Genomic DNA, 27594 nt, shown 5'->3' with positions numbered 1-27594 from the left:
TTATAATGCCCCACATTTGTATAACAATTTATAGTTTACAGAGCTTTAGACATATCTCATCCTATTTGATTTACTCCATAATCTGGTGAAACTGGCAGGATAGTATTATTACTCTTAGTCTTCAGATAAGTGCGCAAATTCAGAGGAGGCCAATAATTTGTTCAAGAAAACCTAGCAAATAACTGTCAGACATTAATGATAATGGGGGCTTCCTACTTCTCAGTTCAGTATATTTTTATATACACCAGTGTTAAATTCAAGATAAGAAAAATAGTAATTAATTTAATTGTTAATTAATAAATTTGCAAATCAACATCTGAGGGAGAGAGAATTCTTGGCTGATGAACTGTTTGTCCTGCTGGAGCCCTGGCAGCTACTCACTCTACCAATCTGGATCTTCCATATTCATCTGGGTCTACCTCTAATCTGGCCCCAAACATAATTCAAATATGGGGATATTCCTGACATACAAAAATACTGGGAGCAAGACCAACAATCTGGTTTTTATTTTGGCTTTGTAGCTTAGTCTAATGAGCATATCTTGGAACCTAACTTTTAGTTAATCAAACAGTATTATTGATCCCAAAAATATGTATAAGATATTATATCAGGTATTATGGAGAACCCTAGAAAACATCTGTCATCCACCCACCCATCCAACCTCCCATTCATTTCTTCACTTAATAGTAACTGATCATCTACTATGGCCTGGAATCAAAGATGAATGAAATATGGGCTACTAATAAGATGCTCACCGTCCAATGAGGAGAATAGGTATATTAACAGATCATAAAATAAAATGTGAAAAATCCAACACTGGCTACATGCAAAGCATTCCTGAGGTCACGAAAGCATTCCTGAAGTACCCCTAAAATGCGTCTTTTAAGAACATGTGAAGTTAGCAGGATGGTGGAAGAGTAAGAGAAGAAAACAGATGACACTTAAATCAATGCACGGAGCCAAGGTATGCATTCACTGTGCTCTGTATCACCAGGATCAAGACACCCAAAACCTGGAATCACATTTTTCATGCAAATTCTACCGTAAGCTCCCAAATGATCATTATAGTCACAAGAAATATTCTGGACAAAGTAACTTTCTTAGCAGGACAGGCCACTTGTGCAATGTTTTAAGCCAATGATCTGAGCAGGACCATGTATTTGAGTGTGCAGGCCTGCTATAAAAAGAAAGGAAATAGGAACAATCATGGAAGCACATGCCTATAATCCCAGCAATTTGGGAGGCTGATGCAGGAGGATCACAAATTCAAGATCAGTCTGGTCAACTTAACAAGACCCTGTCTCACAAAAGGGGCGGGGGAGGCATGGGATGTGGAAGTAGCTCATGGGTAAAGCACCTGTAGGTTTTATTCCCAGTACTTCAATGTAAAAGAGAAGGGAACAGGGGATCTGGTTTCTCAAACTCCATTAACCTTCAGGGTAAGTGATTTAAGAGCATCAATGACAATCCAAAGGAAGAATCAAAAGCTAAAGGGAATATCCAGAAAGACCTTTCAGGAAGAAACAAAAACTTCTGATGTCCAACATTTTTACTCTGTACCCTGGAACCTTGCTTTTTTTGTCCTGGATCCTTCTCAATGTTCCTTTCCCCTTCCTGGTAGGGAAGAGTATAACTCCTAGTGGTTGCAGTATGGCACCACTAGGTATCAGGTAGTATGGTATCAGGGCATGGAGGAATAGGACCACTATAGTGGTCCTGCAGATACACATGCAGTAATCCTGCTATGTGTATGTGCGCGCACACACACATACACACACACACACACACACACACACACACACATAGACCATTTCATATATGTGTATGTATACACACTCATACACTTTTCTTCATTTATAGAGCCAAACACAGGATACGGGGGTTAGTAAGTGACGCTAGAGAGGGTCACAGGGGAAAGATCAGGAGGCCTTATGTTCCATTTAAAGTAATCAAGAAGAATGCTGCCAAAAAATAAAATAAAATCTGAGCCAGAAATATATTTTCAGATTTTATAAGATAATACATTAAAACAATAAGAAGAAAGAGGTCAAATTAATTTTAACAATATATTTTATTAAACCCTATATATCTAAAATTTTATCATTTTCACTTATACATTAAAATAAATAATTAATGATAGAATTTTTTAAAAATAATAAGTGTTCCAAGTTCACTGAATATTTCACACTTACAGCACATCTCAATTCTTAGTGGCCACATTCAAGTGCTCAATAACCATGTGCCACTAAAGGCTGCCCTGACATGATCTACATCTAGAATTTTCCCTTAATGCTCATGGAGTCATGGAGGGTTTCTAAGCAGAGAAATGGAAAGGTGAGATTTGTATTCCAGACACATCACTATTGTAGATTTGAGGAGGGTAGATTCAAAGGAGAGGACTAGGGCCAGGAAGATGAGTTATAAGATGATGATACAATATAGCTGGGGATTCCCAGGATCCAAAATAGCAGTTGATGGGACACATAAGAGGAGAGTGTTAGAATTTGGTCAAAAAAGACAGAACCACTCTTTCTTCAAAGAGAGAAAATTTAAGAAAGTGAATTGATTATCTAGTGAAAAGCCTACAAGAAGACAATAAGGCAATTTGGAAGTTAGCAACAGGGGACTTTGCCAGTGACCAGGTGGATGGGGTGTTAGAAATGGTGTCAAAAAGAGCATGTCTGGGGACAAGATTGTTTGGGTATTTGACCAGAAATTCAGGCAAGAGGTTATATCTAAAGACATAATCTAGGAGTCCTCAACATATAGGAATAGCTAAAATATAGAAATTATGAGATCAATCAGACAGCACCTAGAATGAGAAGACATGCAAATCAGGAAGAAACAAACTGTTTCGAGAAAAAGTGTCCACAAAGGAGGCCCAGGAGGATGGTCAGAGAGGAGAATAAAGAAGGTGCCAAGTCCTTGAAGCCCAGACGTGGACCCTTTAGTGAGTCATCAGCTCATTTATTTAATTAGTACCTGTTGAGTGCCTGCTCCATGCCAGGCACCTTTCGAGATACTACGGATGTAGCACTGAACAAAGCAAACAAAAATCCCTGCCCAGAAATGATTTATACTGTGGTGTGACTGAAGCAAAGAGGTTCAGACAGATAAAAAAAAATGAATAAAGTCCATTGGATTGAAATAGCTTTGGTGAAAAATGAAAGCAATCCCAACAATGATAAGTTCAGAAAATAGAGCCCTAGAAGCTGGCCAAGTGGGAGGTAAAGGAATAGAGACAGTGTGCAAAAAGTATTCTTTTGAGAAGTTGTATTTTTAAAGGAGCAGAGGTTCACTTGATAAAGTTAGCACAAATTCAAATGAATGTTGTTTTTCTTTGTCTGAAACCCTTGTATGCATTCTTGCATGGATATGTGGGCCAGCTGCTAGGGGAAAGGAGCCAAGAAAGATGAGGAAGTTGAAGGTTTGAAAGGAGCAGACTTGGTGGAGCCAGGTTCTGAAGAGGCTGGGAGGTAAAGTCTTGAATCTTGCACATTAAGAACACCTTGATGAGTATGATTTAAAGGAAAACTTTTCTTTGACCTTTTTTTTTTTAACTGACCACTAAAACAGTGTTCAAGTTCAAAACAAACCTAAGACTAGGCCATGTGTTTCACTGAATGGGGCGAGAAGCTGTTTTCACTCCTCCTTCACCCGCTTTGTACCATCCACCTGATTTTGCCTCAATAGTATCTTAGTAGCTAAGACAGGACCCAGAGTAGCCTCCCTAGTCCATTCAGAGCTCTGCTTGAACAACTCTCCACCTAATTAGGCCCACATTCAGGAGTCCTGACAAAGAAAATTTTCCAGGCAGCAGAAATGCTCAGGATTCTGGGAATAGCTAGCCCTGAGGGGTCAGTGTGCAGATGTGGGTGGGGGTACCAGGGAGCATCTGAGCACCACTGAGTGCAGATGGTGTGTTTCCCGACCCGGGCTGCTCTGGGACACAGGACATTCCTCAGGACCTGGGAGGTACTTCCCTACAGGAGAGCTCTCCAGCTAATATGGGCAGATTCATATGGAACAGAAGTCTGCAGCCCCAGCTCTGCCCCCTCCTCCTCATTGTTTGGCCACATCTTTCTAAATGAAGACAGGACTGACCTTCAAGATCTGCAGTGAGCTGAGTTTATCTCCATTAATGCATTGAAATCCCTCTTGCCATGCCCAGCCAGGGGGCATTTGGCTATCTGATTCATTCCCTAGGTTCTTCTGCCTTGCCACCTGACCCTGACCCAGGACAGAGAGATAGGGGGGCCGACACTTCCCTTCCTGGCTTCCCCAGGACCAACACACCACTGTGTGCTCCATGCAAGTTCAGTGTCACACGCACTCACTGAGTTTTCCAGGACACGTTTCCGTAACACCTTCCTTCCTGATATAGTGGTCAAAACAAACCCCAGTTTCCCATGATGTCACCTTTCCCAAATACCTATGGTCACAAGCCAAGTCCTGAAACTATGACAGTTGAAAAGAATGTATGGAAACAATAATAAAAAATCTCTAAAGGTCCAATCAAGGAAAAGCTGGGATGTATACTTATTACATATATATATGTCTACATATATATTGATGGATCCACACAGATATATTCACAAACACATCCCCCCCACGTGATAAATGTGCACCAAAAGTAATTAATTTCATTCAGAAGTTGTTTCAGAAAATAATTAATTTTATTCAAATGCTCACCTACATAAAACAACAGAAAACGAAAATTTGGCTTTTAAAAAAATTACTTCTAATGCAGTTTGTTTGTGATTATAAAACAACCAGATGGAAAGCAGTCTGGGGAAAAAATCTGTTTCATCACTGGAGTGAACAAACACAATTAGCATGCTAACAACATTAGGTCTCAGGGAACTGAGCAGAGCAAGAACTTTACACTTGCTCTATGATTGGCTGAATTACATCCACCGAACATCAGTAACCTCTGGAGACGCAATATCCCTCACTACATCATCTGCAGGCAAGAGAGGAAGAGCTGGCTTACTGGAAATCAGTCCTGCATATTCATTTTTATCTTGCTACACTGTAGCAACAGTGGCCTATCATCTTTGCCTTCTTTGCTGCCTTGCATTTCTTTTGAGTAAAGCAAGATTGGCAGACTTCCCTTACTCGCTTACTCATTCATTCATTCTCTCATTCACTCATTTTCCTCTTAAAAGAAAAAGAAAATCCCTAGAGTTTTCTTCAAGTGCCTTTTGAGTAATCTGAGCTGAAACAGTCAGAAATTCATTTATTATTAATGTGCAAGTATCTAAGAAGAAAACCATTGAGTATTTTGTGCCATCAATTTCAATTAAAAAAGAAATCTAGATTCAAGACACACAGGAAAAACATGGAACAAAAGTATGGTCAAAGTCTTTTGAAATCCAGTAGTAGCAGAAGACAGAAGGTAAATTTCTATGTGCCTGCCTCCTTATATTTATCACCAAAAGCACATGGTCAGCTGCTTAGCCATGTTCTTGCCCTAAAAATGGAAAGTCAAGGTTAAATCATATAAAAGTGAATTATTAAGAGCATTTTAAAGTAAAGGGGTAAACCATGTTTGACTGCCCTGTTATTTTTCTCTATCAACTTACATTTATAATAAGTGAATATATTCCTTTCTTCTTTAACCAAATCATACTTTTATTATCAAATTTCCTTTCAATAAATGTATTTGGGTATTTTATTTAAAATGGAAAAATATGCACTATCCTTCCATAAATGTTTACATAACCACATCTAGTATTTTGATTTTTCCATATTATTTTTCCTTTTGCATAGATTCCTATTAGTTATTATTAAAATGTATTAATTATTTTATTCTGTTTTTTAGACTAAATGTTCATTCCCTGATATTTTTCATTTCTCTTTTAAAAAGTTTTTATTAGTGAATTATAATTATATATAATAGTGGAAATTCATTTTGACATAATCATACATGTGTGGAACATAACTGTCTCCATTTCAGTCTCTAGCACTTCCTCTTTCCTTTCCCTCCTCATTTACCCTCCCTGATGTTTTTCCTATGATGCTGTTCAGCATTCTTAATAATCATTTTAAATGAGTGTGCAATATACTACTGAATATATATATGCATATGCATATATATGTATATGTTATATATAATAATTTCGCTAATTTTACTCTTTTGTTAAATATTTAGTTGTTTCCAGGTGTTTTTCTACTATAAACAATGCTAAAACAGATATCAACAGTATACATTTTCCATATTTTAGATGATTTTCCTTGGGTCTATTCCCATAGTTAGAATTATAGGGTTACACTGAATAAATCTTTGTTGTAATTGATATATTTTGCTTCAATAATTTTCCCTATTAGGCATTGATTCTAATTGAAGTCATTTTTAGGATTATTGCAGGAATTTTATTATTGGTTTATTTTCTTCTTTTTTCACTTTATTATGTCACTAACCAACATATCATACTTAGAATAATCTGAATAAAACACCAATTTCATTAAGGTTTTCTTGATACTACTACCAGAATCTTTCTTCAAAGCAGAAAATTTATGCAACCGATCCTTATTATTCACAGATTCTCACTAAATTTATTTGCAACTCCACTATCAATACTCGCTGTGCTTTCAAGGTCACTCACAGGTGTAGGTCAGTGAAGTTTAGCAATGTGACACTCTGCCTTCTCCTTTCATGCTTTCGCATACTGTAAACAAGCATCCTTTTCATGGTTTATTTCATGTCATGTATTTTCTTTCTTTTCTCTCTCTCTCTCTTTTTTTTTTTTTTGGTACAGGGGATTGAACTCAGTGGCACTTGAAAAATGAACCACATCCCTAGCCCTATTTTGTATTTTTATTTAGAGACAAATTCTCACTCAGTTGTTGAGTGCCTCACCATTGCTGAGGGTGTCTTTGATCAGGATCTTCCCAGCCTACCGAACCACTGGAATTACATGCGCAAGCCAAGGCACCCTGCCTTTTTTTTTTTTTTTTAAATTGGTGATTCACTGTTTAAAATGACCCCCAAGCATAGTATTGAAGCGCTGCCTAGTGTTTCTGAGAGCATAAAGACTGTGATGTGCCACAAGTTATAGTGCTGTTGGTCATGAATTCAATGTGAATGAACCAACAACATATATTAAATAAAATATCTAAAAAGAGAAACATGAGATGAAAGATAATTATATATTGATCAACTTTTACAAACACTATGATCAGAGATTTGCAGGAACCTAACACTAATTAGAGAAACAATTTAGTATTTGTTAATTCAGTTTTTGAGGTGACTTTATAGTACATAACTACAGTGAATCACAAAAATCAACTATCTTTGAATAGTTAATTTGAAAGCTTTAAAAAAAAAAAAAAATTATTACAGAATAGTTTACATCCCAAAACCTTCCATCCTACATCTTTAGGCCCAAACTAATTCCTTAAGTTTATTATTGACTAGTCCCCAGTGTAAACTTTTATTACCAAGATTCATGTATGATTTGTGTATGATTGTGAAAGACTTGGTGGAAACAAACACCTTCACTTCTGCCAACAGAAAACTATCAGAAATGCAAGACTGCTTTAGGATAAAATTCTACAGACATAAAGGCCTTTCCTTTCAGGAACCTAGAAAAGGGAACTTGCCTATTTACTTCTCATGGCAGCAAGCTCTCAGGGCCCATTGTTTCTAGAAAACTGTTTCATGCTACTGACTGCACAGTCCTATAGCCAAGTCTGGCTGTTTTTATGTCATGCTACATGAGCTCCTGGCTCAAGGGAGCAGGGGTTTGCATGCTGCACTAATGTGTACTCTGACTTTCTTTTAAAACATACGTAGTATCGTAGAGAGAAACTAGACTGGGAAGCATAATTAAATACTGACATCATAGTGCAGATCCTTTATGGGTGGGTACAAACATTTTTAATCATTCTGCAGAGATTTTTCATATTAAGAATCACAGGGGGCTGGGGTTGGGGCTCAGTGGTAAAGCTCTCACTTAGCACGTGCAAGGTGCTGGGTTCGATCCTCAGCACCACATAAAAATAAATAAATAAAATAAAGGTATTAAAAAAAAGAATCATAGATCATGAGATTTGAATTTTAAGTCCAGGCAGTTTCTTGTTTTGTTTTGGGCTAAAATGTCAACATTTACCATCACTCAAGATCATTAATGGGCTGGGAATATAACTCAGCTGATAGAGTGCTTGCCTCACACACACAAGGCCCTGGATTCAATCCTCTACACCACACACACACACAAAAAGAAGAAGTCTGGTATGTCTTTACAGCCTGTATGACAGTGTATCAGGGAAAATAATAAGAGTACAGCTCCACATTCTCCTTTCTGCAGATGAGAATGCAGAGGCAGCAACAGGGTGTTGAACTGCTCAGTGGTCCAGGGGTTCTAGGCAGTGACCAACCATGCAGCAGGCAGTGCTGGGAGGAGTGAGAGTGGCAACAGAAGTACCTGCACTGTGGACAGGCTCAGAAAGCAGGTGTTTCCCCCAAATATTCGTTGGAGGGAGGCAAAGATCGATCTGGGTTATATGCCATGTATGGGCATGTCGTTCCAATAGACCCCTATTGCCTGTGTGATTAATTACAGATTCTTCAGCTTCAAAATCGTAAGCTTGTGCCCAACCTCCTTACCACATCATCTCCTTCTACCCCACACCAACCATGTGTTCCCTGCCACCCACCACTCTGTTCTCCAAACACATCGCTCCTTTCTGGCCTTAGCTGGCCACAACTGTGGGGATTGCCCTTCTCATGTCCTGCACATTAGCTCCCTCATTTTAAGCTTCCCTTCACCTAACAGCACCCCCCCCTCCGCCCCGTTCTGCATGTTAGTCCCTCTAACCTAGACGTCTTCTCCTCTGAGCAGCTTTCCCAGCCTGCTCAGGATGACATAGTTGCTCATTCCATCCTGTGTGTTCTCATAAGCACCTTCTTATCCTGCATGCTGGAACTACTCAGATTCTAGTTATTCTTTTTCATATCTGCCTATTCGGCTAGGCTATGGAGCTCACTGCTGCAGCATCTTGCTCCCATTTGGGTCTCAGATGTCGGCTCAGTGCCTGCCATGTGTAGGTGCCCTGGTGTCCTGATGGTTAAATAAATGAAAACAGGGATGCATTTTTGAGATATACTTTGGTTCTAAAAACTTTCTGGTTCTTGATTGTCCTGTGGTCCCCATTAACAGTTAAGACGGCTGGCTCAGAAGGTAGAGTTCTTTCTAAAGTTAGAGGAAGGTAAAGTGATATGACTTGCTGCTCTAGGGATGACATAAGAGAAGCTGTAACCAGACACAGAGAGGAAGAAAGAGACCTGCCTCCACCCACCTAGTGCACAGAGACAAAGAGAAAAGAGATGGAGGCCAGGGAAGCAAGCAGTCAAATATGCTCTGACTTCATGTCAGACAAAATTCCAAACAAGTGTTGGTTTTCTTGGAATTCTTTTTTGGATGCCAGCCAGTGTTGAGATGTCAGCACTGGCTGACATTGGAGACACAAATAAGATAAAGAATTCGTTACTGCTCTCAGTGAGTTCTGTAACCTAGTTAAGGGGGGCAGTCATGAAAAGGACTCTTTCTGATCCAATCTGAGTAGTTCCAGCAAGCAGGATCAGAAGGTGACATGGGAATGCGCTGGATGGAGAGAGAAACTCAGCAATGGCCAGAGCAGGCCGGGGAAGGCTGCTCAGAGGAGATGACAGGTTAGAGGGAACTGGCATACAGAACTGGAGGTGCTGTTAGATGAAGGGAAGCTAAAAGTGAGGGAGCTTATGCAACACTTTCTGGTTAGAACTCTGGAAGGACAAAAACAGGGTAGACACAAGGCATGTGTTGACATTGCACCACTGTGGTTAAAATACCTAACAAAAACAAATTAGAGGAGGAAAAGTTTATTTGGGTCTAATGATCTCGGAGGTCTCAGTCCATCGATGGCCAAGTCCATTGTTCTGGGTCCAACATCATGGTCAAAGGGAACATTGGACAAAAGCTGCTCACCTCATGGCTTCCTAGAAAGCAGTCAGAGAGAAGGGGAAGGGACTTCAGGGAAGATGAACCCTTCCAGGGGATGCCTCCAGTGACACCTGCTCTAGCCCTACCCCACTTGCCCACGGTTACCACCAGTCCATTCAAACTGGGATGGACTGATTAATCCATAATCTATTAATTTCATGATCTAATCATTTTACATCTGAATATTCTTGCATGAACACAGAAGCTTTGGAGGGACACCTCATGTCCACACTATAACAAGCCACGTATGCTGAGAGAATGTCTGGTACTCCTGAGCTCCTTCTCTTCCACTGTGGTATAGGAGGGATACAGTTTTACAAGCCCTGTAAGACTGTAGGGACTTACAGGACTTAGCCCTGTAGGGACCCAGCAGGTAGTTGAAAAGTAACTGCCATGATGATCCTATAAGGAAGAGTGAGGTAACTTCTGTGTAGAGACTGTGGCTTAGATGATTTAAACCAAAAGCCAAATGAAAAACCTGACCAGGACTTAGAGGGATGCCCAGTATCAGCAAGAGCAGAGATGAGGCTGGTTAGCAAGGGAGGATCAGGGCTCCACCAAGAGAACAAAACTCAGACCACCAACTTCAGGCTGCAGCTATAGATTCTGGTAGAGCTCCCTGGTGATCAGGAAGACAAGGGAAAGGCTCATGACACAAAGGTTCATGAGACCTCCCTATGTGGGTCTGAGTCTTTTACCCCTCTGTTAAGTCATATCCATATTCATATCCATAATCATTACTTTGAGATATAGAGGACTAAGGAAGAAATTTAAAAGATGGAGTATTTATATGTAAAAGAACTGGTAAAGTTAAGAACAACTAGGATATATATGTAACTGGCCAGTTAGGGCTTCCCACCTCACCCTGTCTACAGAGGGGAAAGCTCAAAAGAAAAATCCACCCAGCTAAACAGAAAGGAATCACCATATGTAACCTTTTCAACCTCACTGGAAACAAAAAAGATACAATAGGTCCATATATATTTAATGAAAAAGCTGCCGGCATTGAAACAGTGCTGCTATTCTGGGAACTCCTCTGCCATTTTGCCCAGAAATCTGTCTCTTGCTAGTATTTTCAGACCTTCCTCTTTTGCAGAGATCTTTGCTTCCTCAAAACCCTGGGAAGAGAAGGAACCAAGCCACACACCATGGACTCTGGCTTCAGAAGTCAGCTGTTGTTCCAGCTGCTGCAGCTGCAGCTGGCAGTTTAGAATTTGCCTCTTGGCTGCCCCTTGTTGAAACGTGCAGAGGCCCTGTGGGTGGGTGGGTGAGTGTGCGCATGTGCGTGTGTGACACACACAGCTGGTTCCTCTTATTTTTCTCTGAGCTGAAGGGCCTCAGGGAACCAGAGTTCAAAAGTCAGGTCTTACCGATGAAGAAAAGGTGGTCTTGCCCTTGCCCCACCTTGTTGGTGGTCAGGGACAGAACCAGTCTCTCCCGTGGAGCAGTACAGGCTGTGCTTCCTGGCCTATTACTTTGTCTCTCCTTGCTCCCCAGCAAGCACTCAAATTAGTGCAAAACCGATCTTTCAGTTTCCTACTCTGTGTGGCTTCTGTGCCCGAATTCTAAGTCTGGCTCTTAAAGACCTTGAAATCTATGTTAGAAATTCCAGCACTGGCTCCTCCACCGTGAGAAAGTTATATTGCCTACTTCATTTTCCTCCAGGTCGTCCCAAGTGCTAACCTGGTAACTAGTGCTTCCTCTATCCACCCTACCCCCCAGCAGATGCCGCAGCTTCCTCTACAACTCTGGGCTGCCTGGCGTTCACTCAGGAAGTGCCCTCCCACATATTACTCTCAAACAGTTTTATTCTTGCAACATTTTGAAAATATTCATGAGGCAATATGGTTAGCTATTGCTAGTTACCACATATATTCAGTCACTGTGAAGGGTGTAACTTGCACTAATTCATTTAGTCCTTCAAGAACTCTAAGATATTGCTGTTTTACAAGTGGGAAAACTGATGCTTAGAAGGGTTACAAGAGTTGCCTAATGTTACAGAAAGTAAAATCTGAATCTGGACCTTTCTCTGCTTGGTTACAAGCTCTAAATGCTTAACTTTGCATCAGACAGCTTCCCCTTGAGAAAACCTTTCCCTTAAAATATTCCTACAATCCCAGCAACTCTGGAGCTGAGGCAGGAGGATGGCAAGCTTGAGGCCAGTCTTGGCAATTTAGCGAGACCCTGTCCCCAAAATTTTTTTTAAAGGACTGGGGATGTTGGTCAGTGGTAGAATACCACTGAGTTCAATCCCCAGTAACACACACACACACACTTTCCCACAACTCCAAATTTACTTTCCCAACAATTTCCAGGCAAGATCTCTGCTCTCATAAAGTTTGATTATACAATTCATGCCAATTTACAACTTGATTTTTTCCGCTTACTACTTGTCATTGTCAAAAGACAACTTTTAAAGGCCAAAAACAATGACTCTTGTGTTATTATAAAATGAACACAGTAAAAGATTTTGTTAAACTTATTAATTAATGACAGTATGGTAAGATGTTACAACAAACTTAAGAGAGAATGCAAATTACCACATATTTTCAGGCAATTAGAAATGCTGAAATGAATTTATAATAACATGCAAAAGTGGTCAAGATTCACAAGGAAATAAACACTTGCATTCCATTGGACATAGTTCATTTGCATTGCTATGAACAATAGTCATTTGGGTTATTATCAATTTTCTACAACTTAGAAAGTATATAAAATAATTCAAAGACAATAAAGGGTAGAGAAATGCTACCTAGGACATGAAGTAGTCATTTTTACCCACTTTAGGTATTTTGTAATTTTTCTTGATATTATAAATATCAAGAAAATATCAATAAACTTCATAGTTTATTATTTAGTTGTATCATAATATAAACACTCTTTGTCCATGCAGATGGAGAAACTAATGTAGATTCAAGTTGGGAAGAAGTATTTTCTCTTTAGAATAAACATAATAGAAACACCTGGTCCTTCCAACCTCTTAAAGCAGCATCTGTTAGAGGAAAGTACTTAACAGTCAGCTAGATATTATTCCAAAGGATTCTCCCAATAGCATAGGTTACTTAAATTTCTTTTCAAAATCCTGTTATGAACCAATTGTGCCTCTTACCTTTAATGCCTCTCAATGTTCATGTGGCAGTCATTCATAGGATAGTTACAAGATAGGAAGTCATGAAGCCCAAATTAAATATTTTGACTAGAAATCTGTCTTTGCTTTGAGTGTCCCAACATGAAACAAATGTTTACTAAAAGTACTTCCTAAAAGGGGATATGGTTTATCTCTTTAAAAAAAACTTCAATTTCTTCCTTCCCCAAACACCTGTTTCCTGCCTTGAGAATTTTAGCTCTTTTAGTCACTAGTAACTAATACTTGCTGAGTAAGAATTTACCTGCTAAAAGGAAAAATCAAGACTCCCAAGACTCCAAGAATGGCCATTCAAAAGTGATTCAGCTGTTGAAGATTCAAGTTGCTTCAGGATCTAAGACATCTTCTTGCCTCTTGGGGAAACAGAGTCTGAGACAAGAACTCAAGTGCAAGTGCTTTATGTGGGATACGCAGGGCATCCTCCTAGAGGAGAAGGGAAAGAAAGAAGTGGTCGGCCGGCAATATGGGATATGTGATGGAGCCACTGTCACAGTGGGTGAATGAAATTTAATCTAGCAGGGAATCTTGAGGAAATGGTGCAAAACATATACTTTGGAATTATCCCACCCAGGGGACAATGGAGCTGGGGTAGTGCTTATGTATCAACTCATGTGAGCCATTGACTAAGGGCTAATCCTGAGAGGTATTAATTCCCGAGAACTTCTAGCTTACTGTAGGATATGGACATAAAGCCTTTAGTTTCAGAAATACACTGGCAGCTGGAGTCAAACGGCACCACTGAAATGTTGGGGGAACACAGGGAAATGTGGAGTTGGAATAAACTGATGGTATCTGCTACCCATCTCCAACAGCCCAGGAAGGCTGGTCTTCCCTGTAGTACATACCATCCATGTGACTCAGTCCCTTTCTTGGTTTCTGCTTTCTTGCTTTTCCTCCTGCTACCAACTCACTTCTATAAATCCTGGTTCTGATTCCAGAAAGAGACAGCCTGAGAGAGATCTGATTGACAAGCTTGTCTCATTCTAGTCCTCATTGGTTCAGGGCTTATTGCCCTGGGCCAACTCACAAGTCTCCATCAGCCTCTGGATTGGTTGTCCCAGGATCAGGCTTGGACTCCTTGTTTCTGTTTCTGGGTGTAAATAGAGTCAGGTGACAGAAAGCATGATGCACTGCTAGAAAAAATAGCTTGGGGGCTGTGAGCAGGACAGCTTCCCTAGGCAAGGCAGACATCACACACATTCTCCTCTTGCATAAAAATAGACAGTGGAGCTAAGCCTTTGGGTGATTTTGCAAGTATACATTTACTCACCAGTAGAAAAAGATGACACTTAAAGTCATTAGAATGCCTACCCTGAAACTGTGGGACTTCGTATATACTTTTCCTCTTAGAATTTTGTGTTTTCTTTAACTCCCACCATTTCTTTCTTCTCCCTTGACTATTTTCATGAATGAAAACCTGACATATATGCAATAGGATTTCATTCTTCCAGGAATTTCTGCCATCCTGGTTTCTAGGTATATGTAGCATTTAAATGAGGGACCTTATTCTAATTGTACTCATCACCATCTGCATCTTCTCTGAAAGAGCCTATTATATTCTCTCTCCTTGCCATGTTTTATTTATAGCATTCAGCATTCATTACAACACGTTTTTTTTTATTGTTTGTTTACTGTTGATTTCCATGTGAGCTTCATGACAAGCAGATTCCAGAATGAGGCAATTAAATTAATATTTTTTGAATGAATTAAAATAAAATAAGGATTTTAAGAGCTTTTTCTAGGAAAGAGCATGAGGGAATTAATTTGTATTGATCCAGTAGTGTCTGTTATGTGGACATCATTGTCACCATTGTGACAAAGACAAGTTTTAGGGTGGTGGCTGGTCAAGGGCAATGTGGAATCATCAGGCAAAATGGGTCAGTGCTTATGCTTTATCCATGTGGCTTAGACTAGCACAGTGTCAACCTAGACATGGAAAAAACTGTGAGGAGCCATCAGATAAGACTAACAGGGTAGAGTCCAGCTTCCTCACTTTGAAGTTTGAACATTAGAGAAGCACACCGAGGCGAGCATATGAAGCAGGGTTTATTTAAAAAGGGGTAAACATAGACTTCTCCCGCGAGGGAGAAGGGGGCCATAGCTGGTAATATGGTATCCCAAGAGGCGAGGTGTTCTGTCCTTTTTATATGTCCTAGGCTTCCTTTGTTCTCCTGCCTTTCCCCCCTTATCTTTCTCCTTCCTGTGGACGTGACTAGGCTCAGCAATGCTCAGTGGGATGGCCAAAAGGTGGGAAATAGGTGGGCTGAAGGGGGAAGGGCAGGATGGAGTAGCAAGGACCCATTAACAAACTTATGGCTCCCTGTAGAGAGAGGAAATTCCTGGGACAGGTTACCTTGGCAACAGGTTGGAGCAGGGGCTCCAAGAAATTCCTAGAAGAATGAACTCTTATCCCTCAGGGGACAGTTTCCAACTTCCCAGACTCACTCAAAATTGGCCTCCTAGATCTGACCTGACTTGATTTACCTATCTACACTGACTGCCTGTCTAATTCTGGCTTCAGTAGGAGCATATGGGTGGGTAGCAAGTCCCCCAGAAATATCTTACAGAAAATGCCCATTGGGGTGAAGGACAGAGGTTAATCCACCCAGAGGTCAAGATCTGCCTTGCAGCTGAGCAGAGCTGGCCTTGCCAAAAGCCATCCCAGGGTGAGAACTCTGAGTCAGGGAGCAAATTCTCAGTGGCCACATTGCTGACGGCAGCCACTGCACCACAACCCATACTCAGGCCAAAATAAGCAGCTGTAGAGAATGAGCTTCCAAGAGATCTGGATTTACTGTGCTTCTGGAGACACTTGCAGAGGTCTGCACTCATTGCAAAGGCCAGGAATCAGCACATGTATTTATGTAAATTTGATCTTCTATTCATTTCTGATTTTGGAAATTCACATTGGATATGAATTTTTAATTGATAAAATAAGCATAATTTCAATATTTTCCATACCAACATCTCTGGGACCAAGCAGTAAACTCAACTACATGTTAGAGGAAAATATCAGAGAGCACTTAACATTTATGTTACAAATGAAAGATATTTGGAGAAAAGGGATAAATGAGAATAATGTCCATTAGAAATGTGTTTATAAAGATTTGAGAATGCTGTGAAAGTGTTAAATAGCTTTCAAATCAAGGGCAGTAGAAACAGAGACTATTATATCCAAATTCGAGAACTGTGACATTGAGCTTCAGAAAGACAGGGCAATTAATAGGTACGCTCTGAAATCATAAAAACAGGACATTCACTTGTATGGCCCCGTGGCAATGAATGTATAGAAAAGAAATGGACTTCAGTGGCACATGAGGAGAAAAGTCTCATTAGAAGTTTCAAGTATGAATGGAACAGTTGAGCTATAAGAGGGCATGATTGAGTTTGAGAGAGGAAAGATCCAGATGTTCAAGATCCCAGATCAAGATGTAAAGAATGTGTCACACTGACACATTCCCTGAATTAAAAAAAAAAAAAAAAAAAGACTCCACCAAAGATTATTCAAAGAAAAATGACTGCAGAGAATTCCCTAAAACTACCAAGAATTCTCTCTCCTTAGTACATGCCCTCCTATAAATGCCATTTGTTCACTTTCAATGCACATTGTGTCTTTAATTCAAACCAATAGTAATGACATACTCTGCAGTAATGTTCTTCAAGTTAAAGATAGAGCTTCAAAACAAGGGACTATTATTCAACCTCAGGAAGCCCTGAGGCTTCTAATCAGGTTCTCTGATACTACTGCCAAGGAACCAGGTTTGTTCTAAAACACCAAAAGGGGAGCTGCTCAGAACTCCTCAGCCTCACCGGGTCTTCAGAGCCAAAGGCAGCCATTGCACTTCACCCTGCTTCAGTCCTACTCAGAACCCTCTCAGATCTTCTAATCCCACCACAGCTCACTGCCCTGTAAATTCTATTTTACTCATGGTTACTCTCTGCACTATATTGCCCTCGCTAGGAAACTCATTCACTCATTAAATAACTATGTATTGGGAAACTGATCTGTGCCAGGCACTGATCTTACATCAGTGAACAAACAGACAAAAATCCAGGGGAGCCCGGTGCAGTGGTACACGCCTGAAAGATCATGAGTTCAAAGCCAGCCTCAGCAAAAGTGAGGTGCTAAGCAACTCAGTGAGGCCTTGTCTCTAAATAAAATACAAACTAGGGCTAATAGAGCTGAGGATGTGGCTCAGTGGTCAAGTTCTCCTGAGTTCAATCCCTGGTACCAAAAAAATTTTTTAAAGATAAATAAAATTAAAAAAAAAAATCCCCGGGGGTCTGGGGAGGGGGAGTCTGATAGGGAAGGAAGTGCATAATAAATAGACCTAATAACAAATAACATGTTAGCCAATGAGAAGTGATTTGTGCTGGGTACACTAAAAGGGAGGAGGAGCTGGGAGTGGTTTAGAGTGAGTGGTGTGCTACACTCATCTTTCACTGGTTTCCTGAGCTGATTGTGTGGCATCTCTTCCCAGCTCCAACTTCAGCAGTGCCAATTCGGTGACATTTTCTTAGTAGCTTGAAATTGCCAAATATTTATGCCATACAACTTGGCAAATGAAAACAGTGTGACTTTTTTTTTTCTCCCAGATAGGCAGCTGATAATCATTTAGCAGCATACCGCTGGCATGATTTCAAATTAACCATTGACATTTGAACAAAGACATGAATGAGGGATGTAGAAGAAAAGCATTTGCAGCCGTGAATAATCACAAAGGCTCTGAATCAGCACCACACCTAGTGTGTCCTAGGAATAGCAAGAAGTACAATGGGCAGGAGTAGAGCAACACACAAAGAATGGCAAAGATGTGCTTCATGGAATAATAGAGAACAGATTGTGGAGGACCCTGAAGGTCATTAGAAGTACTTGAGCTTTTGCTGAGTGCATTGAGAAGCTACTAGGATGCTAGGAACAAAGGAATATCAATATCTTTATGATACTGAGGCTAAATTGAATTGGGGAGAGTTGTTGGGAAGGAAAAAGGTTTAAGCAAGAAGATCTATTCTGGCTGTTCTGCTCTATTATCTAGTGAAATAAGGTGGCTTAGAGTCAAGGCAATGTATGTAGTGAGGATTGGTTGGCTTCTAGTTATATTTGAAGGTACCAGCCAAAGGTGCCAACTGATTGGCTGTGGAGTATCAAAAAAAGGATTTAAGGTGACACTAAGACCTTTGGCTTATCCTTCCCTTTGGAAGAATAGAGTTACCATGAGCTGAGAAGTGGGAGACTACAGGTGGAGCAGATAATCAGAAGTTCTGTTTTGGACAGTTGGAATGTGAGATGCCAGTTATGTTGAATAAACAGGAGATGCATGTATGAGTCTGAATCTCAGGAGAGAGTTCTGGTCTAGAGATACATATTTGGGATATATAAGTATCAAGATAGTGGAGAGGAGAGGAGCAAAGATTTAGCCTTTCGATACTTCAAAACTAAAAAGTCAGGGAGAAGAAGAGGAACCAACAAATCAGCAAAGGAGAAGAAAGGAACACTCAGAGAGATAGGAGAAAAAACCAGGGGAGGGTGCCCTGGAAGCCAAGTGAAGAAATTGAGGAAGTGATCTTTGTCTAATGCTACTAATAAATCTGATAAAATGAGAACTGAGAATTGATCGTTGTATTTAGCAAACTGAGCATCACTGGTGACCTTGACCAGGCTGGTTTCAGTGGAATTTGAATGGAGAGATATCTCAAGTAGGATTAGGAGAGAAGGACGAGGAATTGCAAAGGAGAGCAGAGAACCCAGACAGTAGCTAGCATGTGATTAAGAGAAAAGCTTTGTTTTATTTTGTTTTGCTTGATGATAAGAGAAATGATAGCGAGCTTATGTGGTGACATTAATAAACTACTTGAGAGACAATTGTCAGTAGAGGGGACTTCAGTTCCTTGACTCTTCTTTTCTCTCCTAGGCTGGTTCTGTTTCCCTCCTTGCTTCATTTCCTTCTTTAGCCAGGCTGGGCCTATGACTACCTCAATTATGCTTTAACTAACCCCCAGAACGCCTCCCCTTTTTTTTTCTTTCCTCCTTTCCCAAGTCCACCATTTTCTTTCTTCTCTAGAATTTGTGGGTTGCCAATTGGCTTTACTACAATAGATTCATGCTGCCTAACCTCAGTTGAACTCACAAAGCCATCCAAGTATTCTTTTATTCTGATATTCTTTCATAGTTTACTTCCTAGCAAATGACCTACAGTGTTTATTCCAATTTTTTCCCTCACTCAGCATTCATTCAACACAAATTTATTGAGCAACAATCATGTTCCAGACACTGGAGCTACACACAGCCCTCACTGTTTTCCTAGACTCTTAGCAAATGACCTTTATTCTACTTTACTGAAATGATTGATGTGAATTCTTATATTGTCTCCTTATATTCACGATCTTTAAATACACCCTTTTATCACTGTTTCTAAAAAATAAAGTCTCTCTGATAATCTCAAAGATTAAGTCTTCCCCTTGGGCCTTGATTCTATTATGTTTTATATTTAAAACTTTTTTTTATCCATTAATCTCACCTAAACCCACTGCATCTATGGCATTGCCCCTCCCCACTGCAGACCCTTCTCTCTTCCCAGAGGTGACAACTGAACTACCTTTTGAACTAATCATTTTTTTTGCATTGCTTTATGATACCCACACATATAAATGTGTGTGTATATAACACACACATACATATCTCTAAAACAATGAAGTGTCAACTTTTGACAAGACTGCAGTTCTGCTGTGGACTTTTTTAAAAATAGATTTTTAAATTGTAGATGGACACAATACCTTTTTTTATTTATTTATCTTCTTATATGGTGCTAAGGATCAAACCCAGGGCCTTACATGAGCTAGGCAAGCACTGCACGACTGAGCCACAACCCCAACCCTGCTGTGGACTTTAAGTCAAACACAAACCTAGCTAAGGATAGAGAAAATTATTTTGCCACTATTCATAGAAAATAACCTCAATAGATTCTTTGGATTATAGTCTGGCTACATTAGTACAGAGGTTATAAGTGTGTCCTGGAAACTTGGAAGTTGGGGCATCTGGCAGGAAAATATACCGGTGGTGGGGGCTGCTGTACATTTCCTCTTCTGTGCTCCCTGTAGCTTATCTCCACATTAGCCCAAAACTCTTGAACTTTACTGTCTTCACCCCATCTTGAATGCTTCCTGTGGCTTCCAGAATAAATGTATATAGCATTACTACCTTTAAGGGAGTATTTCCCATGGTTTCTGTTTTTGCTGTCTGTGTCAAACTAAACTACTGCAACCATTTCACTGAATGAGCAGGACTCTGGACACAATCAGAAAACACCTAATTCTTCCTAGTCGCAGCCTCTTCAACCTGCTGAGCCCTTTTCCTCCTTGAGAAACTGATGTAACTCCATTTTTGAAAACCCAGCTTCAACCTCAAGGCCTGTCCAAAGGGAGTGGGCGTGACCCTTGTCCTTGGAAAAACCCATAGAGCACTCCTAGGCACTTAGCCACCCTGCTGAGATCTACTGCACCAGGTGTCCCTGACTCGCTAGGACCCATAGCAACTCCCTACCAACCACCAATCAGCGTGAGACAGGGACAATACCTGGAATGCCAGAAGTCTCGGTGATTGGGTGATTGATAACATGATAGGAAACCATGTAGTTTAGCATGTATACCCCTCACAGATTAAACCAATCAGTTCAAATGAATCCCTCTTGTACTAACCAATCACCCCTACCCAACTTGTTCCCACCAGTGAATGTGCTAATCAATGTTAAGAGTTGTTTGATTTTTCCCGTGGTATGAAATGATTTGCTGTGTAATGTTATGACACATAGAGTATCCCCCAAAACCTATAAAATCTCACTGAACAAAGGACCAGGGCTCACTCCCTGGGACCGCTGCATTGGAACAGTTGTGAGTCTAGGCTCCAGCTTGCAATAAAGACTCTTGTGCGATTGCATCAGATTTGGCTCCTGGTCTTTCGGGGTCCCTCCAAATCCCGCATTACATCCTCAGTAAAGTTTTAGTCAGGTCACATAGTTTAGCTGCTCACTCATGGAAGATAAAAGTCCTCTGGTCACTATAGTCTTAAGAATAGCTTCATTTATATAAATAAACAATGTAGTCATATATAATAGAACTTAAACTTCATCAAAGCCTCTCTTCCCCAGATCAGGCTACCATAGGAGGACACAGTGGGAACAGAGGGCATGGCTGGCTTCTAAATATGTTTCTGTACAGCCTTTGCTCATGAATCTCTCCTGGATCCTCACAAAGGAACCAGGGGGAAGTAAGGGTAAGACAAGGAAAAGTTCTCCCTGTTCGGCAGCAGTGTGACCTGGCACTGGTTCCTCCAAGTGGAAGAAGTTTAAAACTGATATTTCTCTTGGAGTATCTTTGTGGGTCTATTGAGGTCCCATATTTCCCCTGATTCAGGAGATGCATTCCACTCTGCTCAGTGTTCTCTCTCAACCCTGGGACTCCAGTGGCGTAATCCTGTTAGGGTCACAGCCCGCTCCAGGGAAGGTTCTCTCTCCTTGTGGTTACCTCTGGCCCTCAGAAAAGCAACACAAGTATCTTTTTCCCCAACAAACTCCATTCCCACTGTAGCAATCTAGTCACAGTGAACACTAAATATTTAGTATTTTCCAGTGATGCTTCTGAAATTAGCCTCTTGTCTCCACAAAATCCAAATCTCTGAGTGGTTTTAAATCCTTTTCATTTGGCTTGAGGTGAAAGGAAAATACTTCCAAGTGTAAGGAAGAAATTATCTGTCAGGTTTCTAATCTCTTATATACAGTAATTTTTTGTATATTGTGAAAATAATGCATGTCTACCTGGGATCGTGGCTCAGTGGTAACGTGTTTTCCTAGAATGTCTAAGACCCTGGGTTTGATTCCCAGCATCATTAAATTTAAAAAAAAAAAAATTAATTAAACAAAAAAATAATTAATGTCCAGAAAAAGAAAATACACATATGAAAAACAGAAATACATATGTTGGATAGCAAAAGTATTTCCCTTAGGAAATTTACAGCTTGAAATACCTATTTTAGAAGAAAAGGAAAGAGAGGTAAAAATGACCCCAAAAATGACCCAGTGATGCAACAGCAGAACCTATGTCCTGCCACTACTGTCACCATGTCCAAGAGAAAGATTGAAAGGCAATGTTAGGGGAGATAAAACAAAGGTGAGGGAAAAACCACAGAGGAGATCCAACAGACCCCAATACTCTTAAAGGCATACTCTATTCAAATCTTCAAGGAAGAGGTGATTCCAATTTTAAAAAAGCATATTCAGACAATGAAAACAAAGAGAACTGCTCCCAATTCAATGCACTAGGCCAGAATAACCCAGCTAACAATGTAAGAATGAAAGAAAGCTATAGGCCAGTCTCACTTAACAGCATAGATGTAATATCTAAATAAAATATTGGCCAACTATTACCATATGATTGGCTTTATTTTAGGAAAGCTGTGATGTGATCAGTCACATTAAAAATCTAAAGGGGAAAAATACAAGATTATCTGAAGAGATAGAGAAAGATTGTTTAATAAAATTTTTAATTTAAATTTGTTTAATAAAATTAAACATAAAAGAATTTACATAAAATGTTTAGCATTGGAATAGAAAGAATCTTCTCATCCAGGTTGAAATATAGAAACTTCAGAAAAATCCTCTAAACTAAATAAGGCCAGGATGCCAAAAATCTCCACTTCTGGAGTGCTAGAAGGCGAAATAGGAGAAGAAAAATTAACAACATTTTCATAGTTAATTTTTTCACATTTAAACATTTCTAAAATTAAAATATCTTAAACTTGATGAAACACAGTGTAAGGATTGGGAAGGGAAGCGTGTATTATTTGCAGAAAGTAGAATCTACAAATTGACACATAAATTAAAGAGTCTGAAGAGGATGATGGATATAAGACAAGTATAGGTTTCAGAGGTTTCAGTCCATGGTTTCTTGCCCCTGTGACAACACAGTACATCATGGCAAAAAATGTGTGGCAGAGAAGGTCTGTTTACTTCATGGCAAAGAAGAAGGAGAGAGAGAGAGAGAGAGAGAGAGACAGACAGACAGACAGAAAGACAGAGGGGAAGGGGTAGGGTTCTAATATTCCCTTCAAGGACAATACTGCCCTTCCACTAGACCCCACTTCCTAAAGGTTCCAGTACTTACCAATAGTGCCATGGGCCAATCCTTTAACACTCTTTCAACACATGGGCCTTTGGGTGATACTCAATGTCTAAACTATAGCAGAGATATTAAATATCAAATTCATGATAGTATGTGTTTCTGGGGAGGGAGGAAAGGAAATAATATACAAGTCCTTAATCCCACCTATAAGGCAAAATGTAAAGACCAGGTATTAGAGATAATAACAAGAAAATTCTGAGGCTTTTTTAAAGGCACAAATGTTGTAGCATTTCATTACTTTATAAGAAGTGTCAAGTCCTTGGCATATATCAGTAATCATACATCAAAGTTTACAGCATTTGAATCGCAAACCTTTGAAGCCTGTAATTAGAAATACAGACAGAATAATCTAAATGTATTAAAGACTTTCAAAGTAATTTCTATTGGTATAAAAATAATTCAGTAAGCCATAAATTTCTTTCTAATGTTGGCTTCCATCTTTTGCAAAGTCACTAATCCATACAATTCAGGATACAATATTCACATAAACATTTCTGCTAACATGTCTCTTATTCTTGTAATCCTTTATTTCCAAGGACAGTTTGTAGAATTGTAATACCTTCATCCACTTCTCAGAAAGGTCCTGATATCAAATTCACAAACCTTTCTCAGTTTGGATATCACATTCTGTCCTTCCAAAGACATGGGTCAACTCGGTTCACTGCACCCAGAGCCCAATGTTAGTCACTTAGTTGGTTATCAGATCGACTACTGTGGTACTTGCATTAAATAACCTTTATTTCACTTCATAAGGGTCCTGAATTGCAAGAATAGTAATGGTAGCAATTCAGATATGCCAAAGAAAAGTTGTGAAGTGCTTTCTTTGAAAAAGGGAAAGTACAAGATACTTTGAGAGAGGAAGAAAGTCTACAATCACATAACTTTTATTACATTATATTTTTATAATTCTAGTAATTTTATAATTTTATTAACAGCTATTGTTGTTAACCTCTTACTGCTTCTAATTTATACATTAGACTTTATTATAGATATTATATGTACAGGAAAAACTATATATATAGGATTTGGTACTAATTGCAATTTCCAGCATCACTGGGGGTCTTTGAACACATCTCCTGTGGACAAAGGGGGACTTTTAAGAACTACAAACTTCTGTGGTGTAATGTTGTAATAGATAGTATAGTACATTGCATAGTAGTAATAAGCAGCCAAACATTAGTTTAATATGCTCTGAATGAAGCATGGATTTTTAATCATTGATTGAGGATCTTTGAGTCTGGATAGCCAAAATCAAACTTGTTCTATTATGTTTTTAAATGATTTTTGCATCTTCTCAAAGGTGCTCTCTTTATTTTAGGGTCTCACATCTAAAACAGACCTTCTTTCTATTGTAGCTTGCTCGAGTAGATACTCTTATCTCAAGAATTTAAAAAAACTGTAATCTGGAAATAATTTGTGGTAACTCTTTTAAAATGAATTTTAGCTTCAAATAAATCACCACTCTATGGAAAAAGAAAGCATGATCATCATGAATTTGTTTTGAGTACTAGACATGTCCAACTATTGTGAAAAACATTGTTTTGTAGAAATGGGGTTCTGTGCCTGGAGAATCCCTGCTTCTGGCCTGTGCAGAGGGATCAGTGATGCTATCATCAGCTGAGGGGACACTAAAGGAAGAACAGATTTAGGGATAAAAATCCCAGGCATTGAATATATTGAGGCTGAAGGAGCTTTGTGGTACCCTTGTAGAGATTCCAGGAGGCTAGTGAATAACTGGGTTGGAATATACAGAGAAACCTGTGAAAGCTACTCATACCTGGAAGTTTCCTATAACACAGGCAGATGGATGGCACCTTTTCTGTATTCCCATATCCTTTTTAAAAACGCAAATTGTATTGGTTGTCCTCTGTTGTAGCAAATGTTCTGTTATGTGTTATTCTATGTATTCGTTTCCTAATGCTGATGTTACAAATTCAGTGATTTAAAACAACATAAATACATCATCTTAAAGTCCTGGAGGTCAGAAGTTCAAATAGGATCAACAAGATGGCCCCTTATAAAGGCTTTGGGGAGGAACTGGTTTCCCTGTCTTTTCCACCTTCTAGAATTGGTCTGCATTCTTTGGTGTATTTCCTCTTATCAGTTTGACTTCTGTTTCTGTTATCACATCTCCTTCTCTGACTCAGACCCTTCAGCCTCCCTTTTGTAAGGCTCCTGTGATTATATTGGGTCCTCCCCGAATATTCAGGATAATTTCACCATCTCAAGTTCTCTAATGAAATTACATCTGCAAAGTCTCTTCTGCTCAGTAAAGTAACAGTCATATGTTCTGAGGATGAGGATGTAGATATCTTTCAGGAACCATTGTTCTGCTCACCACACCTTATGTACTTGGTGGTTTGTAAGTCTCCATAAGCATCTCTGATCTGGGGTTCTATTTGGGTCTTTTCCATATTCCCTCAACATTTAGCCTAATACATGGTATGCACTAAATAAATATTATTGGAACTGACTAAAGAGCCTTGCTGTGAGGTAAGGTGCTAGCCAAAGATGATCATGCTAGTGGGACTGGAGGGGAGGTTTGTGGCATCTGAAGGAATAGACCTGCCTGCTAAGATTCAGTGCTACGACGTAATTGAGGGAAGGATTGTGCCCTGCCGGAAAGGCTGAGAGATGTCGTGAAGCAGGAATGTATGGTGGTAACTTGATAGAATATGCCAGAAAACATCAACTCTCCTGATGCGCCTCACCTGTGTACCACCCTGGGTTTTGCTACAAAATGTGTTGAAACATGTTTTAAAATAGAGAATTGGTAAAATATTATGCAACCATGGTATGATTCTACTTTGGTTTATCCAGGCCTAGATTAATATATCAAAGTCCTATGTTAGACAAAAAAGAAACAGGCTGGGGGATTTTCATATAAATGAAATCTGGTGTATCTTAGAATGCCCCAAATGAGTTAGTTCAAGAAACAGAGGCCAAAGACATAAAGTGCTCCTACTGAGTCAGTGAGTTGGTGTTGCTGGGTAGATGTCCTTGACCATGCCCAGAGCACTCAGACTCATGGCCCTGCTCTTCCTCCTCTAGGTTAAGTGATTCCCAGTGCCCAATAGTTCCCTGGCAGCTAGAATCCCTAAGTGCTGATTCTACTCTAACGATTGTATTGTGAGAAATACAGCCCTTTGAAGGACCACAAGGCCCCAGAGTTTGGACTAGAAAAAACACATCCCCTGAATTAAGAGAATGGGAAAATGGAGGGGGTTCCATATATCAGTTTGATGGTGGCACCCTTGCTATAAACCTGTGTTGTGTGAGTGACTGTCCTTGGTGAGCCTGATAGAGTTTTTGCTGAAAGCTTGGTCCTTGTTCCTAGTTAGGTCGGTGGTGGCGACTTAGAACAAAGCAGCCCGAGCAGGAAAGGAACATGAATCAGAAGCCGGCCGAAGCGCCTGTCAATCAGCCAGATCTCCTGACTAACGCCTGTCAATCAGCAGGACCCCCTGGCCAATCCTGGAGTTCAACCAACTCCCCTGACAAACTCCAAAGGAGCAAGGGACCCTAAAAACACCTTTTCCTGTCCCAAGCCCTTCCCTTCCTGCTGTAAGCCCCATAAAAGTCCAGTCCGGTCGAGCTTCCACACGGTTTCTCTTCAGACCCTTCTCCTGTCCCCTCTGTGGGTCTGATCCAGTTCCGCCTGGGAGTGATATCTCAATAAAGCCTGTTCAGCAGCCCTTTTAAATCTGCCTCCTTTGGTTGCTGCCCGCCTCACCTGATCTGACATTCTTGATGCAAATCTAAAAACAAGGACACGGTTTTGAGAAAAAGGAAAAAGAAGGTTCATTACTTTGCTAGCAAAGAAGAAACACAGGGAACTCTTGTCCCAAAGACTGTGATTGTGCCCATCAGTAGAAACAGAGGGCTTTTAAAGAGGTGATTCAAAAGCTACATTCCACATGCTCTCTACTGGAGTTGTAATTCACTTGTGATTTGGAAGATAGTCATTTCTGAGATCTTCTGGTACCATCCCCAAAGTCTAGATTACTTCCTTCCCGTGTTGGATGTGTAATTAGGGACAGAGAAATCTGCTAAAATGGGAAAGAAAGGTAATCCTGTTTCCCCTGAGGGAGGGGGAGAGATTAGGGAGGAGCCAGGAGAGAGAAAGACAAAGAAACATGTCTATTTTGAAAATAAGTTAGTGCAGAGCAGCAGGGGCTGTATTCAAAGTATAAAGTGCACCACTGTTACAAGGTTAACAGTGGAATGCTCAGTAAGAATAGTCCAGGAGACTGTTCAAGCCAGAGAATGAGAATGTAGGTGCATAACAGG

This window comes from Callospermophilus lateralis, chromosome 6 (assembly GCF_048772815.1).
Source record: "Callospermophilus lateralis isolate mCalLat2 chromosome 6, mCalLat2.hap1, whole genome shotgun sequence".
In the NCBI taxonomy this organism is placed as follows: domain Eukaryota; kingdom Metazoa; phylum Chordata; class Mammalia; order Rodentia; family Sciuridae; genus Callospermophilus; species Callospermophilus lateralis.
The sequence above is the reverse complement of the archived record's forward strand: the minus strand, read 5'-3'. Positions refer to the sequence as shown.